The sequence below is a fragment of the Ruditapes philippinarum genome, unplaced genomic scaffold (assembly GCF_026571515.1).
Source record: "Ruditapes philippinarum isolate M1 unplaced genomic scaffold, ASM2657151v2 ctg575_1_1_1_1, whole genome shotgun sequence".
NCBI lineage: Eukaryota > Metazoa > Mollusca > Bivalvia > Venerida > Veneridae > Ruditapes > Ruditapes philippinarum.
Window position 1 is genome coordinate 280,777 of NW_026857358.1, and position 7,013 is coordinate 287,789.

Here is a 7,013-nt window from a genome sequence, read left to right on the forward strand (position 1 = left end):
GTGATCGAATCCACCTCCGTCTGCGTTGTAATCATTTTTTGTCAATTCTTTTATAGAAAGGCAATACCAATTTTTAAAAGTTCCAAAATATGGTTGTTTTGTGCAAGAATCATACATACGATGTACTTAGGGGTCGTTCTGCACACATGTGTACGTGCTTTAACCAAAAATAGGCAAAAGTGGCGTTCGCTCGTCAAACTGTACAGAAGTGTTTGCATAAATGGCAATGACTCACACATTGTGCGTGTAATAAGTCGAAAGGGTACATATGTGGGCTCCAGTTTCACTAGGTATTTCCAGTGAAACGTTAAAACATAAAGTTTAATTCAGTCGTAAACTTACCGCCATATTTTATCCACCGCTTCTGCGACGAATACTCCACCGCCGTTGCGATGGACCCACCGTTTCTGCGAAAGCTATGACCAGCGTAATATAGGGCCATAAGTTGTATAATCAATCTATTGTTTCATCCAAACACTATTCAGCTAACCAAAAAGGTTAATACAAGTGCATGGTTTAAAACCGACACTTACATGTATGTAGCATTGATACAAGAACAGTGTTTGCATGGGGAAAAAAACATAAAAATGCATCAGTTGACATTGCATGGTCGACAAATATATTCTTTTACATGTATGACTTTTTGCTCGATATTAGACATGTACCACGTTCATTAAAACAAGACTTGGTTAAATATTCATAGACCTTTTAATTTATTACTTCTTTTGTTGTAGACAAATAATAAATTAAACATTAAACGCACGCACGCACGCATACACACGCACCCACATGAAGCAACTCTGAAATAAATATAACATAAAGTTACGTCATTTCTCCTCAATAATTGCATTCATTCATGGCAAATTTTTGTATTATCTATAGCCGCTTTCTGTATTTGTTGTTTGAAAGAAAAATCGTTATGTATTACATAATATTAGTACATGTATGTCTTTTCAATGTCATATACAATTAATATGTCTGCACTGCTTTCAGAAATTAAAGATAATTGGATAAATCTTATGATAATCATTACATTTATCAAAATATTCTGAAAAAATATGGATTAAGACTTTGTTTATTTTTAGAACAGCTCATATTTATCTAAAAAAAAACACACAAAAAACGTTTGGCTAGGTTTGGCTAGGTAGAAGGCTCTTTGCCGTCATCCCCAAAATAATGGGCATTATAGAGAATCATAGGTCAGTAACATATGTTACAGGACACCTGTATGCAAAATTTAACAAAATTTATTGTCTGGTTTGCGAGTTATGCATGGATACTGTTCTAAAATTAAACTTTGATATTAGTAGGTCTCATTTTCAGAAACTCTAAATAATCTACAATAAACCTTCTAATAGACAATTTGCCTTCCTACTGGTTGCCTTTTAATAATAGCATTCAGTACACAAATCGCACAAGCAAAATGATTGTTTCTACTCAAAATATTTGAAATACATATGTATAATAATGTCACCTTTCCACACCCATTTTAAACACTTATTTGATCATTTGCATTATTTAAAATATTTCTAAGAATAAACAAAAGGAGGAGCTGTTTTCAAAGTTTGGCTTCATTTCTGAACAGTTTCTTGTACAGACTGAGAATGCCTCTGCAATACTTAAAGAACGCGGGAGCCAGTTTTGCCAGTTTATGAAAGTCCATATTTAAACGCTTCACAAGACAAACATCTCCTACACACATGTACACAGCAGTCCCGAAAAACACAGCACAACTGTGCAATTTGGACTGCAAGCGACGACGAGTGGGGCAGGTACAATCTATGGAACGCCTGGACTGTCTTATGTTAAGATTGAATGATATACCTGGTTAAATGTCTTTCTGTTGAGTCCGAGATACACAATTCTGGGTGGAAATCCTAATGTGCTCAGTTATTGAAGTGCTATGTTGTGTGCTGACTGTATTTTATTCAGTCAAGTCAATGTATTGTCGGGTGCATAAGTCGTTATGTTCAGTTCTTAAAACAAACAGGCATGTGGAAACACAATTATGTTGAGTTAAAAAGATATGTTGTAGGGTGTTACAGTTATTATGTTCGGTTATAATAATATGCTGTTTGGTGCTCTTCTCATCATCAGTGTGGCCATACCACGTGACATTGACGTCATTTTCGGCATCATTTCCAAGACAAATTACGCTCGATTCGGAAAAGAAAATAGCCGGAAATATTTTATTTCTGTACCAATTTCTTTGAGATATGCACCAGTCTACGGGGAAAAATATAAGCTTTCCACAGAATATTGGATCTTTGTCAGTTTATAAGCCGTTTTATCAAACACTTTGCATAACCTTGGAAGTTGCTTGTATTAGAGCGGGCTTCAGTTGCAAGCTATTCCGTTTTCTGGCGTTATCTGGTCTACGTCATGATTAAAAAGTCAGGTTTACATCAACGGGAGTACGGAAGGCAAAACTCTACCTTAATATGTTCATATTTTTATTATGAATGACATAAATCTTAAATTTTTCTTCAATTGTCAATTTAGGCATCAGTTCCAAGTCGAAAAAAAGGACTACAGTTTAAAGCAGATTTTAGAATCCGTTCCAAATGCAAAGCAACATGCCTACCGTTCTCTTTCTAAAATTTAGTTTTTCATTGTTGATCTTTCACAGAGAGATTGTGAAATAAACTGATTGTTCCTAAAAGCAATAACACTTACTTGTATCGCAAAAGTGCACGTCAAATCACGTAGATTTAGTCCTGTCGGAAAATAATATTTTGGTTTCGTTTTGAAGATGTTTTAAGTATTGCTCATTTTATCCTATGTAGTAAAATGTGTTTTATTCTATTTCACAATGGCGAAATTGATAAGAAATATATGTGCTCTCAGTGAGAGAAAGAGTTAAAATAAAAAAAAAACACTTTTGTATGCTATGGAAAGGGTTACACTTTAACGCGAGTGTTGTAAAGCTAAAGGTATTTTTTCAGTTTATTTTTGTAAAGAGTAACTGACAAACACTGACACTCGTGAATGTGACGAATAGGTTCTTCTGTCTTCAAAAGAGAGACTTTTAAAAGGTATGCATTTTTCTGGAATTGTTGTATAATAAATTTCTAGAGTTTGATAAACGAAATCACAATTTGAACTTGGAAGTTGCATTACTTGTGATTCTCTATTTATAAAAAAAGACCTAAAATAGCCATGAATAAGAACGAGAATGGACGCCGTGTGGAGTAAACAAAGTAGAAAATAGTAAACAGATAAATGATTTTACAAACCAACAGCCATCGATCACAGTCAAATTTCTTGAAACAAAACATTCAAAAAGACGGACATAACAATGATTATCAATAATTATTTAAATTTACATTAACATCTGTAATAGCAACATCGGCAAGATCTACGACTGGGATCCATATGCCACTGATGCGTCCATTGAATAATTGATAGCTAACATAAGCTTAGTAAAATTACGATTACATTTGAAGAGTATATTCAATTTTTATCCTTCAACTGTCAAATGACTTACTTCTTTATTTACATATTTGATAATTCACTTATTTAGTATATGCGTCATGATTGTCATTTTTTAGATTTTAATGTGTGGTCCTTTTTTAAATCTTAAAATGCCACAAAAAGCCTGTTGAGGACATCTGCAGGTCATGCCGTGTGCAATAATCCATGCATTTACAGCCAATGACTACATCGATAAGAAATAGTCCCAAATAGCCCTATCGTTTTTATTCAGTTGAAAGAGACATTATTGTTAAAAAGTTCTCCTCGATTTAAATGTTTTCAAACCATAAATATTCCGTTCCCTTCCTCTCTTTACAATGTATATTGGTGAGCTCTCTGATAAAGCTGAGTTGACTGATATAATTAACTAAATTTGTCAGATATGCAGTTTATCAACAGAAATAAATGCAATTACAAAATAGATAGTGTTTAAAAGTGTGTTTAATAGTGTTTATAAGTGAACGAAGTTATATCCAGTTCACGAAAAACGGTTACCGTGGGTATGAAAACAGGATGTAAAAATATTTTTTATCAACGAGTGCCACTGTGTTACAAAGCTGAATCTATCATACCAAAACATTGCTACAGGTTCTTTATATATATGTGTGGTTATACGTATAAATAACTCTTTACAAAAGAAAAACTTTTGACTTTAAAATTGCCGCGTTGAGGCGTAACCCTTTTCACAGCATACAAATCGAAGTGGTCCTGAATGTGCACGTTCATTGGACAGGCTAGCTAAGTCAATCCGAGCCTGCAACATTTTCAATTTTGCCGTTTTGGGCAATATTTAGGGTTTCTGTTTTTAATTCCACTTTAATATTGCTACATGACACAAATAGATTTTTCATAATCACTACCGTGAAAGAACAATGATTAAAGAGCAAATCAATTTCTTTACAAATACAGACAACAAGTTTACGACTTTTAAAATCACTTATAGCGCAGCGAGAAAAAATTATTTAGATATTCATTTGTGTTTATGTAAATCGTATAGTAAATAAAATGTTTTTCATGGTTAACATAATTATAGAAAGAGAACGGTAGGCATGTTGCTTTGCATTTGGAACGGATTCTAAAATCTGCTTTAAACTGTAGTCCTATTTTTTCGACTTGGAACTGGTGCCAGAATTGACAATTGAAGAAAAATTTAAGATTTATGTCATTCATAATAAAAAATATGACCATATTTAGGTAGAGTTTTTGCCTTCCGTACTCCCGGTTGATGTAAACCTGACTTTTTAATCATGACGTAGACCAGATAGCGCCAGAAAACGAAATAGCTTGCAACCGAAGCCCGCTCTAATACAAGCAACTTCCAAGGTTATGCAAAGTGTTTGATAAAACGGCTTATAAACTGACGAAGATCCAATATTCTGTGGAAAGCTTATATTTTTTCCCGTAGACTGGTGCATATCCCAAAGAAATTGGTACAGAAATAAAATATTTACGGCTATTTTCTTTTCCGAATCGAGCGAAATTTGTCTTGGAAATGATGCCGAAAATGACGTCAATGTCACGTGGTATGGCCACACTGATCATGTTCAACCATGAAAATAAACAGTTGAGTGGTACTATCATTTTGTTTGGTTGAGGCAGTGTATTATTGGGTGATACTTTTATTATTTTCAGTTGCAATGACATGCTGTTGGGTGCTTTATTCCTTCTGTTTAGTCGTGAAATAGAACTGTTAAATGGTACAATTATTATCTTAAATGGTACTATCATTATCTTGTGTGCTGATTATATCTTCTTCAGTCAAGTCAATGTGTTGTTCGGTGCAAAGGTCGTTATGTTCAGTGGTTTTTGGTACTATATATATCATTATGTTCAGATGATATACTGTTCGGTGCAGAGGTCATTATGTTCAATAGTGAACACAAACTGTTTGTGTGATACAACCATTATGTTGGGTTTCATTCGGGATATTTTCGGGCAACAAGATGGGAGAGGTCACGTCGAGGCTAATGACCACTAAATTGCCAAAACAATTTTCTTCCCTGTAAATATTATCGGGGGGCTTAAGAACGTTATTTTCATAAATTGGACTTTTAAATACCCTGTGGGTATTTATTAGTTAATTCATGACTATACTATACTGTTACAGTCATAATGGGTACAGTATATATAAAACTTAGATTATGGGTAAGGGTAGCCTGTTAAAGTCACACATGACCACCGTAAATAAAACTTAAATTTTATCTGTTTGGTAACCTATAAGAGTCACAAATGGACACAGCAAACGAAATTTAAAATATAAAACATCATATTCAAGTAAGGGAACCCTATTTGAGTCACACATGGCCACAGTATATGGAGCATATAAGTAAGGGTAGCCTATTAAAGTCACATATGGCCACAGCATATACAACTTAAAATGTTTTTGTTGGTAACCATTTGAGTCACACATAACCACAATAAATGGAACATAATATTTAAGTAAGGGAAACCTATTTGAGTCACACATGGCCACAGTATATGGAACATTAAATATAAGTAAAGGTAGCGCAATAAAGTCACACATACCCACATTATGAAGAACATTCTAGATAAGTAAGGGAAACCTAATTGAGTCACACTAGGCCAAAATATATTGAACATTATGTTTAAGTAAGGGAAACCTTTTTGAGTCACGCACAACTAAAGTATATGGAACATTATACATAAGTAAGGGTAGCCTAATAAAATTAGACTCAAATACATTTCCCTGACTTAAACATTATGTCTAATATATTGTGGTTATGTGTGACTCAATTAGGTTTCACTTACTTATATAGAATTGTCTTTATACTTTGGCCATGTTTGACCTTATTAGGCTACACTTACTTAAATATAATGTTCCATTTACTGTGGTCATGTGTGTCTCAAATGGGGTTTCTATACTTATATTTAACGTTCTTTATACTGTGGCCATGTGTGACTCAAATAGGTAATTGTTTTGGCAATTTAGTGGTCATTAGCCTCGACGTGACCTATGGAAATTAGTTGCTAACGCCCGCCATCTTGTTTGACGCGAAGAAATCCGAATGAACCCAACATAATTGTATGACCACTCAGCGCATTGTCAAATGACTTGTGCACCGAACAGTATATCATCTGAACTGAACATAATGACGGTATCACACCACAGTTTTGTGTTCACTACTGAACATAATGACTTCTGCACCGAACAGAATATCATCTGAACTGAACATAATGACGGTATCACACCACAGTTTGTGTTCACTACTGAACATAATGACCTCTGCACCAAACAGGATATCATCTGAACTGAACATAATGACGGTATCACACCACAGTTTGTGTTCACTACTGACCATAATGACTTTTGCACCGAACAGAATATCATCTGAACTGAACATAATGACGGTATCACACCACAGTTTGTGTTTCACTACTGACCATAATGACTTCTGCACCGAACAGAATATCATCTGAACTGAACATAATGACGGTATCACACCACAGTTTGTGTTCACTACTGAACATAATGGCCTCTGCACCGAACAGAATATCATCTGAACTGAACATAATGACGG